Raw genomic sequence first — 12,353 nt, forward strand, 5'->3', positions numbered from 1 at the left:
GTGAACTAGGTGGCTGCATCCACAAGGTAGTATGTAGGACCTTAATTTGTTACTTCCCCTTGACGTTGTTGTCTTCTCCTGCACTGTAGATGCTTTGTCGATTCCAGTTAGAGGTTATTCCAGACCAATGTATCAGAGTTTGTCATTTACTCTTTGATGCCTGATCTGTAGGACTTTGTTGTATTACTTTTTTCCTCCTACTGTTTCCTTTTATATGTCTTGATAAGATATTGGCTCTCCTGAACCACATGCTATACATGATGTAGGTACTGAGTTAGCCGGTTCCGAGAATTGTTGATTTGGCTAACCAGGGCAGCTCAAGTGGAGCACCTAAGAGAGGCGAGCACCGTCGCTGATCCGTCTCCTTGCTTACTATACCCAGGTGATTCTTGCCATTTGGCGCAGCCACAAATATTTGTTAGCTGATCCTCTCTCACCTCATGCATCCTCTCACTCTGATTTAGTTTTCTACTAAAAGGTTAGACATATTTAAAAGGAGACGAGGGAAATTACCAACATGCTAGACTTTGAGTTCTGAACTGAAATGAACACTTGTTTCTCTTCTAAATCTTAATTTTCGCTGTTTTTTGCAGCTTTCTCTTGAGTCTCTGACAGATGCTTACTGAAGTACGACCTGAAGAGAAAACGAATGTTCCAGCACTGAAGCTCCAGCTGAAGATGGCAATGATGTCATTGAGCTTCCTCATGTATCGGTTAAAGCACTAGAGATGCAATAAGCTCCAAAGATAACAGGTTTTGACCCCATGCTCTTTCATTTTTAAAGTATACCGTATCTCGTTTGCATGTAATATTTTTTATGGAGCATTGATAACGTGTTTTGAATTGACAGTTTTGGGAGAGGCAGTACCTACTTAGTCGGATGGAACTGACCTGAACAGGCACAAGTCCTGCAGTTTTGGAGGAGCTGTAAAATATCTACCATTTGATTGTGCTATTTTATTTCAATTATTTCATTATTTTTAGTGTATGCCTATTGTACATTCAGTAGTCTTGGCCTAAATTATGGTAGTGTCATATTGTCTCTTGATTGTCACTTTAGGCGAAGTTGAATTATGCTAGAAACTGGCCAGCAGATTGTAATGCATAGTGAGCAATGTTTCGTTTTCTGTGTACTAAGATTCTACATCTTATGTACTTTCGATTTAAAACATTGGTCATCATGGATGACAAAATAATAATAAATTGTGGGTCATTGATTTTGCATATTACGCCAGTGAGCTACTACTCTCTGCTGCGCATATGAATATTGGTATGTTAGTGGTATTTGCGAATGTAAACCCAAGATTTTGCATCCTCATTTCATTTCGATGCATTATTTTACTAGCTTTTGAACTTTGTTATTCTCATTTAGTTGCTTTGACAGATAAAAGTCAAAAGTCTGAACAACAATCGAGTTGATGGCATAGGGCTGCAACGCGGGACAAAATGTGGGACAAAATTTACTCATTTTCACCTAGCTCCTTCCTATTCCCCCCTGAGATCCATTTCAATATTTTTGATTTAATTTCGTTTTTGGGGATGAAGCGGGACGCCACGTTGCCACCTATGATGGCATGTGAAAAGGAAGCTGAAAACTGAATTTAGATGATATTTTGTCTGAATATTTCCTGTTTTAGAGTACATATGTCCATCTTATTCCTTACTCACTAATTTAATTCTATTTTGCAGCCAGGCTTTGGATGTCCAGGAGTTGGCGTATAGTCAAAGGTAACGAGTTACTTGCCTTGTGAAAACAGGAGCAAAGTTGAAATGATTGTGGTTTTTTTAGGAGCCTGAATTGAGATTTTCTTAAACTGATAGGTGAGGAAGTCGCTTTTTGGGCAAGCATAAGTATCTTATTTATAATACACTTGCTACACCGTAATTGTATATTTTGTGCTTCCCGATATTTACATGATTGGGCATGTAGGTAGGTCCAACATGAATACTGTTGTTTCCTTTGTTACAATATAATAATACACTCATCTTCTATTGAAGGTACCATGTGTTACTTGATCACAAAACTGTTCCCCATATATTGCTTACGAGTAAACCAATATTTCTCCGAGTTAGATAACTTGCATAATCTACTCGCAAAACCCCTGCTTCTGCCAAGAAGGATGCTGCTGAGGTACTATTCTTCAGAATGCAAAACTTCTTTTTGTGAAACAAGTAGCTATCTCTAAAATTGTCAGACTTTATATCTCTAAAAGGATACCCATTTGGTGCAGGTTTACCCCCAAGTAATTATTGGTTGCCCCTTTGAACTTTCACTTTGCAGAGGTGCACCCTAAGTGAAACTTGAGTACATGGGCTTTTGCTTTCAGTGTGCATTTTTTCATACCGGGGGTGTGGAGCTGGTGGTTGATGAAATCCCTTACTGGGATCTTTACTCATCAAAAAACAAGTACTTAAATTTATTTTAGACTTGATCAGTTTGTCCCCAAATTAAAAATTAACCGTTCAAATGTAGTCAAGCCGGATTAAATTTTGGAGTGATAACTATATGTTCACTTTTGTTGTATGATTAAAAGTGCTTGGTGAATTCTTACATTTAAGTACGGTACTTTTTAGTGTTGTTACCGGGGGCTGATTGCTTGGGATGTTGTTCTTTTCTTTTCAAAGTAACTTCTATCTGGCTGTTTTCGATACATTTCCTGGTTGACATGGTTTTGTACTTTATTTGTTGCCCCGGGGAAGATGGGTACCACAGAGTAGTGTTGTTCATTCAAAATAACTCGAACACTGGCTGCAGGCCTGGATCATGTGTGAAATCGAGCGCTAAGCCAGCTTGAGTGATGCGGGATGACGATGAGAAAAGCGTGCGGTGCAGCAGCTTGATAAGCAGCAGAAGTGTTGTTAAGACCACAAGCATGAAGCATGGCTTCGGAGACAGTGCTCATCGAACGACGACAAAAGAAGTTTTTCTCAGATTTTGTTCCCGAATGTAAGTTTTCTCCGGTAGTAATGTTGCAGGATATATGGTTATTGGGGGAAATTGCATATGTTGCTCTCGCTATAATCCCATCATATTGAGGATGTTGCCCAGAATTCTTCGGCTTGTTTAGTAGTTATTTAGTCGGTGAATGATCATCGGCACTGCGAGCTCGCTTCAACCGGAGGCGAGGCCTTGCTTATTCCACAATTTTCTTCTCTTCTTTTGTGTGAATTTGCAACTCGTGGGTCGGTTGGAGGCTTCATATTTAACAATTGTTATTGTGTGGTTCATCAGCGATGTTTTGGGGTTCTTATTTTATTAAACCCATCATTGCTCTTTGAAAATACTCGTCAGCATGGGCAGTTGCTAATTACAGATGGTTACCACTGGTTATCATCGCTACATGTTTGCTTGGTTTTGGGTTTGATTTGAGCTCCGTTTATTATCTCCACATATATGCTTGATGTTATAGCTCGCCTAGATGGCCACCCAGCCCGAATGCCCTCCCTTTACCATTATGGTGACGGCGGCGGCAAGAAGAGCAGAGCTCCACTCCTACCCTCTAAGGCCCCAGTATCAAAATAAGCCAAAATTTATGGTTCAAATTCTGATTAAATTCTGCCATTTGCGCGATAGCGCAACAGGTCATCTAGTTTCCTCATAAATGAGACGACGAATGGGGTTTCAGTGGTGCTAAGGCGCTCCTCAAGAAGATGTGGGAACAACCTTGAGCTGCACCTTCCTTGATAGTGCATGATATACAAAACTACTAAATCCCAAAATTGAGTTGAAACCGCTGAGCTTAGCCCGGATATCAAATCCCCGATTGAAAAGCATATGCCCTAAAGACAATAATAAATATTATCATATATTCTCAAATTCTTAATTAATGTCTATTTCTTTATACTATAACTGTTATGATTATTAAATATGTGATCTAATAGGAAAACTCACAAGAAAGTGTAAGATCTAAACAACAAGTTGTTCCTAGTCCCGCTTCTGTGACTAGCTTACATATTGAAAGGTTATCATGTTTGCCGAATCATGGGTATAATTATTACAATAAAGATACCATCAACTCTGAGGGCATATTATGGGCATAACAATGGTATTGAACTGATCCAAAGTCTTGTGTTATGTTAAGAGATAGCATTGTCACCCGTAGTTAGTATAATCACATCATGTTAAATTACGTATAAGTTTTAGACAGTTAGATTGTCATGCAATAAAGACAATGTTGGATACATCAGAAAGTATGTATGGAAACTTGAGGAGTTCTAGATCGCGATATTACTCCTCCTCGTAATTTAATGCATAGTTATTCATATAGCCCGTCTGCACGTTTTTTTTTTTCAAAATGGGGGTATTCCCCGGCTTCTGCATCATGACGATGCACACGGCCATTTATTAGAAAGATGTTCAAAAAAGTATTGTTTACAACTCATCGAGGATTGCCATCGAAAAAACACATACTATGACTACACATCAACATAGCCTTCTAGTATGTCGCCAACCAGCCTGGCACAAGATATCCTGAGCGACCATCAGGAGCCGTGTGCATCCAGAAACTATGGCATCCCGCTACCCATCCGGAGAGAGTAGGACCCAAACCTGGACCCAATAGGAAACCATATGGATAACCTGCAAGAAATGAAAAGATGGTTTTTTATTAAAAATTATATCATTCCTGATCCTCCAAATAGACCAACATAAAACAGAAACCTCAATCCGGATAAAAGTCTTAGATTGTCTATCTACTCCATTTAACCAATTACCAAACATATTAGTAATATTGGTGGGAGGTGGAAGATTATAAGTAAAATTAACCGTACGCCATAAGAGCTTAGCTAAAGGGAATTCAATAAAAAGGTGTTGAATGGTCTCCTGTTCCCCACAGAAAACACATTTTGTACACTCATTCCAATGACATTTAGCTAGATTGTCCTTAGTTAACAACACCTTATTACTCAAGAACCACATGAAAATCTTAATTGTTAGCGGAATTTTAACCTTCCATAGATACTTTCTTAGAAAGGGGGTATGGTCACACGTAAGATCTTCATACATCGACTTCACTGTAAACAAACCATTTGGTGTCAAATTCCAGACAAAACGATCATCCTCTTCATTCAAATGTACCACCATGAGTCTCCGACATAATTACAACCATGAAGTCCATTTATTACCACTCAACACTCTACGAAACATAATATTCAGCGGCGAATGGGCTAACACCTGTGCAACTGTGATATTCTTATGGTGGACAATATTACATAGAGACAGATACTGTTGAGCCAAAGAATTATTGCCTAACCAGGTATCTTCCCAGAATCGGATACTCAAACCATTACCCACTTTGAAAAAACCCCTAGAAAAAACTCATGTTTGACCTCCATTACACCTTTCCAAAATGGGGAATCAATAGGTCTCGCTTGAACCTCCAATAATGTCTTCTGTCTTAGGTATAAGTACTATACTATTTGGGAACAAACATCTTTTTTGTTAGAATTTTGAGCTCAGCTGAGGATTAACATGGTTATGACACGTGGTTTGGTTTCCGTGGATCTTTTTGCGTGTACAACTTCGTTGGTCGGTGCGATTTTTTCTGGATCTACTTTCCTTCCTAATCTTTGGAGATGGGTTGTTTTGATGGGCAGCTGGGTGGCTTTAGCTGCGAGTCATTTGGGAAAGTGGTGGGCTCATGCTATCCGGTTTAATGCAGGTCTGCAGGCGGTCAAAGCGGCGACGATAACCATGTTCTCCGGCCCGACGCGTGCCTTCTCTATCTCCTCTCTCTTTATTTATTTTTTCCACTGATTCTCGCCATACTCTCCACCAATCTCCACCGGAATCTCGCTGGTTAATCTCATCCCTACCCGATATCTTCGTTTGCTTGGCCGGCTCTCCCCGCTCGCATCTCCGGCAGACGGCAGCGAGCTATAGGAGCAAGTGGAGAGGCTGTGCTCGGAGGGGAGGTGGCGGATTCAAGTGGAGCATGCTCAAGAACGATGACTGATGAAGATGCTATGATGCGTGGATCGACGAGAGCGACATGGAGGGCCGGTTGCCGCCACGAATTTCCCCCGATCCTTGGCAGCTTGGGGAAGTCGTAGAGCGACATGGAGCGGTGGTGACCATTCTTCTTTTTTTTCTCTTCGTCGCCTAAGGATGGACGACGATGCCGATTTCCCCCGCGGCCGCCGCGACTGGATGCTGCCTAGCGGACGATTAATTCGCTGCAGAGAAGGCGGTTCGGCCCCCGGCGACATGCGTCGAACCTCTCTATTTGCACCCTCTTAGACCAGAAGATCGAGAGAACCAAGAAGCTCTAGATTTGTTCAGGTCTGCTCCACGGTTCTCCCTGCCTCAGCTCTTCTCTAGCCGATTCCCTCCTTCCATGGTGTATTCTCTTTGTTTCTGTGGCTTCCTCTTTGTTGATTTGATTTCCATGGCTTCTTTTGTGATTTTGATTTCTATTGCTTCTTCTCTCTCAGGATTTTTTTGTGTCTGTTTCCATATTTTGATCTTGTGGCGTGGCTATGGTGGTTGTGTCCGGCCGTGTCCGTGCTTGCGGTGGCGTATGCATCTGACTCTTCTGATTTATTTCATAGCTCTATGACCTTGGGCGATAGCAACCGATCAAAGGATTAGCGACGCTCCGTTTCTTCCGAGCTGAGCTTCAGCGCTGTCTGGCTTCTCCGCGGCCGCCGCGCCGGCTGGACCTCCTAGCGCTGCCCGATCCTCGTGGAGGATAAATTCGCGGTGATGGGTGGCCGGAGCTCCCATAGCTGCCCCGACACCTGCTGGAAGGCAGAACCGTTTGCCATGATGGGCGTCAGGCCGGGGCTCCATGGTTTAGCGCAGGTGGAGCACAAGCCATGGACACCGGGGCTGCTCACCATTAGGTGCCTCACAATCGCTGCTAATATACAGAGCGTCGTCGCAATAATCCCAACAGGTAAGATGATTTGCTGGTATAACGTGTGCTGCCTACATCTCTCTCATGCTGACAGCCTGAATGCCTGATACTTTGTTTTGTATTGCGAGCTGACCTCTCCCTCTCTCTTGCTCTCTGATCTGATCCCATAGGGGGCAGTACTTTGTTCACAACGGAAAAAGCATCTTGATCATAGAAATTTCTTAGCAATCTAATAGTTCATGTACAAGCTGATATGTCTTTTTGATGGTGACCTCAGGTTTTGAGTAGCGGAAAGGACAAGGATGACTGTTGTTGTGTTGGACTCAAGAGCATCACGGGTGAAAAATTAAAGTCACGCGAGGTGGCAGATCTCTAATGACATCAGAGAGTAAATTGAGGTTAGTTAGCCTTTCAGATTGCATAGGTTATGTCAGTCTAGGGCCACTTCTGAAAATTGTATATATCATGGTATCTATTATTAGAACAATTAATTTATACACTACTGAATAATGTATATGACATTTTTGATGGAGCATACGAGCTATGAAGTTACATTTCTAAACATGGTGACAATTTATACACTTAATGGATACTGCATTCTCCTTTACGATTCTTTGTCATGCTCCCATTTTTTTTTTTTTGAGATGTTGGATAATACTGCATTATCTGTATTTTTGACGTAGATCTTTTGCAGTTCAGCATCAAACATCTACATGTGGTTTAATTGTAGTTTCACCTACTATTTTGGTGGAAACAAAGAAGATCAGTTTGTCATTCGCAGTTTTCTTTATGTTTTCCTGATAGATTTCACGAAGTACTGTCACAGTTTCCTTTATGTTTGCGCATAGTATTAATAAATTTGCTCATAGTATAAGCTTTTAGATGGGTGCAGCAAACTATTATTTATTTTCTGTACATTTTACATAATTTAATTATACTATTAAAGGGATGGGAATGTATGTCAAGCAAGCTTATAATGTATTGATTTATATTTATTTGTCATCTTTGATTTATCATGTACCAGTAAATTTGTTGGTAGATGATATACCGTACGGGGCAAGCTCTTGCTTCTTAAGTTTCCAGTGTATTGTCCAACATTCGATACTTTGGGGAGCTCAAAAAGGCGATCCCATCCCACACTACCATTTCTTATTGCATGCACCAAAGAAAATCTATGATAGGCATTATGTTCAGTTAGCGCTGCTTTGCCATGTTAGTTTTGTACTCTACAATTTATCATGCTATTTTTAGCTATGGATTTGGATGAAAAAATTCCATAGCAGCTCAATCTCATGCAAACAACGAGCCTATCAAAACCAGAAGTTAAATGGAAGAAGCTTAAGCTTAACTTCTAAAAGTACCAACTCTTTTATCATGTATGTCAGACATGTGTTGTACAATGAATCAAAATACACATTGGGGGATTCAGCCCTGTAAATTATGTTCTCTTATTAGTTGAGTTCCCACTTATAATTTTCTACTGTAGGGAAGTTTATGAACATTTTCGTAGAGATAGCCACTACCTTGTATCCCATAGAGAAAGGGACAACACAAGGGCCAAGTAAGTTTTCACGACAGGTGTAGATGGTTCCCTAATTTCTCTTGCACTGTTGTAAGAGAGTAACAGTTATGTTCATTCCAGTTTCATACAATATAGTTCTTGTGTTCTGTCCTTTGTTTCATTTTCTTACTTCTTTTTTCAGCATATCCCTGCTTAGTTTCTTATATTGAGATCACCCTGCTTAGTATCTATAAATATGGAAGGTGGATATACTTATGTTTCCATTTTTGTATATACAATACTCTGATGGAACAAATGCCTGAATGTTAGGTACTGCAATTTTGATTTTTGAACTCAGATGTGATTGTGACCTTGCCCGGTTTTCTCTCATCAAATATTATCGACTATTAGTGTCAACTTTAATAATCAAATTTAATATGTTGTTAGTTCTGTTGATTGCACTCTGCATGTGATCTTGGTACTCTACATTTCGATAAATGTACTCAACAACCAACTTTCTTCTGTTCGTATAATCCTGCTTTAAATGATTATTGGTAAGGTAAAGTCCTAAATTTGAGCATTGTTTCACCAGTATTACACTAATACTGCTAACAAATACGTTATACATTGTTTCGCTCTTTTATTTCTCAATACAATACTAGAAGCTATAGTTCATATTACATATGTACTACCGGGTTAGCCAATTGGTAAAATATATCCATTGGTATTTACTTCCGGAATCACATCAGACCATTGTCTTGCTCATTTGGGGCGATTGGACATTTTTCCTTATTTATCAGTTTGTTTATTTCATCTTACTTCTAGAGATCTCTAAGTTGCTTCAGAATGTTAGTGTTCTCTTTGTGGCTGCAGTTAAGATGATTGTGCTTGCGTAGCTGATCAAATTTCTGTGCAGCTAGACTGTTTAGAGGTTCTTTGATACATATAGTCAAGAGAGGATCTGCTTGCGTAGTTGATCAAATTTCCGTGAAGCTAGGCTGTTTAGAGGTTCTTTGATGCATATAGTAAAGAGGATGTCTCTAGATGTTCCATATTTTAACTTTTGAGTATTTCGTATTACTTACAAAGATTTCTCATTTTATTTAGTATGTGAGCGTTCCTTTTGTGCTTGTAGTTACTTTGTTGATAGATCTCCACAGAAATAGGCCGTTTAGAAGCCTTTTGTTCCTACAGGTAAGAGGATGTGTCTTTAGGTGTTCCAAATTTTAACTTCCATTTTGTTTTGTGCTCACTGGATAATATTCGTTAAGCTACTGCATAATTTTGAAGTAACAATGATGAAGTGACACTCCAATACATATAAAGTGCAGTGAACATCTCGAAACAAAACATTGATATATTGAATGAACATAGGGCTCAGCTTCCATCGGCTGCTTCAGTTCTTGCTTAGCTCGAGTTCATACAGCGCAATTGGGGAAGAATACGGAAGCGGAAAGAGGACACAGAGATGTGTATAGTACAGAGGAGAAGGATACGGACGGTATTGTATTTTTACTGATTTTTTTCTTTTGGAGAAAATGCATTCTTACTTGGAAGGACATATTAATGCCTTGCTTCCTGGCAGCAGTTCAATAGCGCTGCTCTTTTGCTTTCTGGTTCTGTCTTGCGGCTACCATGGGACAAGTGATATCTCCGATGGTGGGTTTCAGTTCTTGGTGCATGTGCGTTTGAATTCGCAGACTTACAATTACTTCTGGGAAATAAACATAGATTATGCACATTGTGTTGTTTTACTCAAAAGATACTTTTATATCTTCTCTTCTTTCAGTTAAGTGCTATGAGTGTTTGGTCAGCGTAATGATTCTGAGTGTTTCAGTATTTCATTCTCAATGGAATGTATGCATTACCTGGGCTGCCAGTCAAGGTATCTAGACTCCCCATTTTATCCTCTCGGTATAGCCAGGCTAGGAGGATGGCCATCGCCACATCCCCTTATCTACATTGTGCGGCACATATTGTCCATGTCTTCGAGTAAACTCGAGCTCCCTGGTCGTTTGTGCCGAAGAACTAGATGTGATATCTCTTTCTAATTATGATTATCTTATATGTGAGTAGAAGAAATGTATGGTTATCTTAGTAATTAATGGATAAAGCTTCCCTGCAAAGCAACATTCAATCTACTATCCACCAATTAGTCTAATACTCTATGCAATTGGGTATGGCTTAATTTTTAGTAGATATTTATTTTCTTAGTTTTTATTCTATCCAAAGTAATATTTTAATACTTACATTGTTATCAGTTGTCAAGTTGCAATTCAAAGTCTGGTTTTATTTGGAGCGGGGCGCCGTCCGTCGAGATTGCGCGCCATTGGCAGGTTCAGAGAGGGAAGATTGAGAGAATGTGGAAATAAGAGAAAAATAAATATGGGATGACCATGAAAAAAAATGTAGAAAAATTACTTAGCCTATTACCTGGTCCAGTTTCACATAACGCATTAAAAAATGTACTGCCAACTAGACCATTTCATTATCTAACTAGATGTTAGACGTTCTTTTGTACTCTCCTGGCCCTTCATACTCCAGTAATGATATGTAAATGCACCGGCACACTATGCTCATTTTGGATGAAATCTACAAAGATCATATAGGTAGAGAGGTCACTTTAATTAGCAAGATATGCGTATGTTAACTTATGAACAAAATGAAACCTTAATTGGGGTATCTTTGAACAATCGCCCTGAAGGAGTTGTTCCCAGCTCAGTCCTCAATGTGTAACTGTCGACCATTAAAAGTAATTTGTACACATAATATACACCCATGCACTTGCAACTAACCAATATAAATTCTCTTTTGCAGCAATTAAAAGCCAACAAATCGACTGGAGCATCCCTTCCTCTTTTGGGCAGAACAAAGTACTTCATGGCCATCTCGCCTTTTCCCATAATTACTTGAGTTCATGGCCATGCAAATCTGCTCAGAATTTAGTTATGGCTGAAGGACTACTTGGTTCGAACAATTCATTGCTACGACTGTGCAGTGTTCAGTTGAATAAAATGGATGCTAGAGATGGATCAAAGGAATGTGCATTCAGCAGAGAGTGGCCCTACTCGGTAGTGCATCTACCAAATAATCATATCGCTGCTGCGGCGTGCCGCCGTGAACACCACTGCCACAAGGCCTTTGAGGATGTCCGCATCACCTCACAGGAGGCACAATTTGTTCATACAGTGCACTAGATCTTTTGTAATCGGAGGCACGGATAGTTTGCATAGTATGTTTTCTTTGCCTATGTATTACACTATGTAAAGGGAACATGTTTCCAGTTATAATATCTAAATGATGGAATGGCATTGTTTTCCTGCTGTCAGTATTGCATCACATTGCCATTTACAAAGTAGATTTAGATTCTGATTTTTAAAGTGGCTGAGGCTTTGTATTGGTTTTCATGGAGCAAGTTAGATGTTCTGTCAATCACTACCTAACATCATTGTGCTGGATGTTTTTTTATGTTGTTTATCCCCCGAATCCCACCACACCTCCATGTCGCCACCCTAATCTAAAATGCAAACATCGGACGCGGCGTGCCGCCGCGCCTACCATTGCTAGTTTATTATATAGCAATTCCTGCCACACCCCGTCTTCATTAAGAAGTTTAAAAAGCCATTTACTCAATAAGCATCTGTTTTTGATTTCGAGCACCTCAATACCTAAGCCCCCTTGATCTTTGGGTCTACAAACAATGTTCTATTTTGTAAGCCAGTATTTTCTTTTGTTTTCGTCGGACTGCCAAACGAATCTAGATCTATAGAAGTCCAAACGTTTCCTTACCCCAACAGGTATTTGCAGGAAAGACAACATAAACATCGGTAAGCTAGTTAACACTGAATTAATAAGAACTAACCTATCACCAGAGGATAGTAACTTCCCTTTCCAGCATCCTAATTTACTCTCAAACCGTGTTTCTACCGGATACCAATCTGCATTCTTGAGTTTTTTGTAATGGATTGGAATACCTAAGTATCTAAAGGGAAGTT

The 12,353-nt window shown here is 39.9% G+C and overlaps 1 long non-coding RNA gene across 9 annotated transcripts; it reads left to right on the forward strand.

Moving 5' to 3' along the window:
- The first annotated feature begins 5,662 nt into the window (after positions 1-5,662).
- On the forward strand, positions 5,663-11,686 carry LOC124675545. 9 transcript variants are annotated; one of them, XR_006993310.1, is made up of 4 exons: positions 5,663-6,896; positions 7,135-9,859; positions 9,947-10,017; positions 11,176-11,686. It is a non-coding gene; the product is annotated as an uncharacterized LOC124675545 (long non-coding RNA). The 9 variants fall into 9 exon arrangements; XR_006993308.1 differs by having other exon boundaries at positions 7,135-10,243; XR_006993312.1 differs by having other exon boundaries at positions 7,135-10,040.
- The last annotated feature ends 667 nt before the right edge of the window (positions 11,687-12,353 follow it).

Source organism: Lolium rigidum, chromosome 7, assembly GCF_022539505.1.
Source record: "Lolium rigidum isolate FL_2022 chromosome 7, APGP_CSIRO_Lrig_0.1, whole genome shotgun sequence".
Lineage (NCBI taxonomy): Eukaryota > Viridiplantae > Streptophyta > Magnoliopsida > Poales > Poaceae > Lolium > Lolium rigidum.